The sequence below is a fragment of the Octodon degus genome, unplaced genomic scaffold, assembly GCF_000260255.1.
Source record: "Octodon degus isolate 3935 unplaced genomic scaffold, OctDeg1.0 scaffold00113, whole genome shotgun sequence".
Classification (NCBI taxonomy): Eukaryota; Metazoa; Chordata; class Mammalia; order Rodentia; family Octodontidae; genus Octodon; species Octodon degus.
Window position 1 is genome coordinate 910,724 of NW_004524689.1, and position 2,105 is coordinate 912,828.

Below are 2,105 nucleotides of genomic sequence, written 5' to 3' on the forward strand. Positions count from 1 at the left end.
GTGGCTGGCCTCGAGGACACTTCTTGTGGCAGCCATCCTGCGCGCTCCCGAGCTGCACACGCCTGTGTTTGCAGTACTTAGGTCTGACTGGTCCTGGGAGTTGGCCAAATGCACAGGAGCTCCTGAGTCTCTGCCTCCCAGCCCTCTCGGCTTTCCCCTCATTTACAAAAGCTCTAGTTTTGTTTTTTCTTTTAATTCTCTTTTTTTTGTTTTTTAATTTTGGTGGAACTGGGGATTGTACTCAGGCCCTTGCACTTGCCAGGCAAGCGTTTTATTCTACTGAGCCATCTCCCCGGCCCCTTAATTCTCTTTTTCTAATTCCTTTGCCCTCCTTCCCTCCTCTTTCCATCTTTTTGTTGTTGTTGTTCTTTTTTTTTTTGAGACAGGGTCTTGCTATGTAGTCCAGACTGGCCTTGAATTTACAGTGTTGCTCAAACTGGTGGGAATCCTCCTGCCTCGACCTTCTGAGCGCTGGGATTACAGGCATGTGCCACCATGCCTGGCTCCTGTCTTCAGCTCTTACTCCTGTTCCTATTACCTGTCTGATATTTTACGCTTTATTATACAGTATTTTGATCTTCTCATATGAAAAAAATCCCATGATACTTAGGCTTGTGTTTCGAATTTATCGCTCAACATGATGGTGTCCTAACCTATAAATGATTCAAGTTTATCTTGGTGGCTAAGTAGTTCTCCACTGTTTATAAATAGATACTCCCTGCTTAGCGACCTGCCTGTTTAACAACTTCTCAGATTTACGACACAGCTCTGTGGACTCAACAATCAGTCTTTTTCTGTGCTATGCTATACTTCTTTTTTTTGTATTTTAGGGAAGGGTCTAAGGGTGCTCAGGGTCTCACTACTAGATCAGACTCATAGTGATCCGCCTGTTTACAGCCTCCCAAGAGCTGGGATCCAGGCATGTGCCCCACACACAGTCTCAATGGCCTTCTCAGCCTGCCCTGGGGGCAGGGCAAATGGGGATTGAACCTCCTAGGCCTGCTTGCAGGCGCTTTAATCCACTGAGCTATTTAGCCGGCCCTCTGAACGTCTCTTTTTGGTAGAGCACACTTGAGTCTACACAGAGCTGTGGTTTTTGCCACTTGCACCGTGCAGTGCAGTGTTGTAGTTTGTTCTGTTTCACTTGCAGCGCTGCATGTAAGAGTCATGTGGGTGAAGCCAGGCGGGGTGGTGCACACCTGTGATCCCAGCGCTCGGAGGCTGGCCGCGCGGCGAGACACTGTGACAGTTGTCATGTTGGAGTTTCCTCGACCGTTTCTTTGTTGTGACTATGGAAATGTGCATACTGTAGAAGTTCCCCGTTTAGTGACCAGGCCACTCGGCGCTAGTCGCAGCAGCGTGGCCTGGCCTTACGTGAGGACTGTCTGTGCTGCATCCTCCTCATCCGTCCATCTGTCGATGGGCAGGTAGGCTGTTTCCAAGATGTAGCTGCTGTGAGCTGTGCTGCTATTTCTGATGCAGCACAGAGCCCAGCCGCTTCTAGGAGACAGTGACAGGAAAGGGACAGGAATGATTACCTGGGCAGCTAACAGACTGGCTAGGTATTTCCTGCTACAGTGCACATGGGTGTGCATGTGACCCCGTGTCATGACAGCTGCAGCTGTTTTATTTCTTTATTTTGTTGGTACCAGGTATCAAACTCAGGACCTTGTGCTTCCAGGCAGGCACTTAGGCCACTGAGCTATCCTAGCCCTGTAGCTGTTTTAGAAAGAGCCCCAGAAGGGGAAGTCCTGGGTCCAGTGGGGTTTCTGTTTTTAATTTTCTAAGGAATCCTCACACTGACATCCATGGTTGTTGTACATGTCCAACACTGCAGAAAGGGTCCTTTATGTCCCCGTAGCCTTGCCAGCGTTTGTTATTATTAGACTTGTAGTTTGGTTGGTTCTTTTTGTGTGTGTGTGTGTGTGGTACCAGGTATTGAACTCAGGACCCTGCGCTTGCCAGGCAGGTACTTATTCTGCTGAGCTATCTCCTCAGCCTTAGTTTGGTTGCTTCTTGACTTTTGTTTTTTTGAGACAGGGTCTCACTACATAATTCAAGCTGGTATTGAATTCATTATGTCCCTCAGACTGACCTCAAACTTG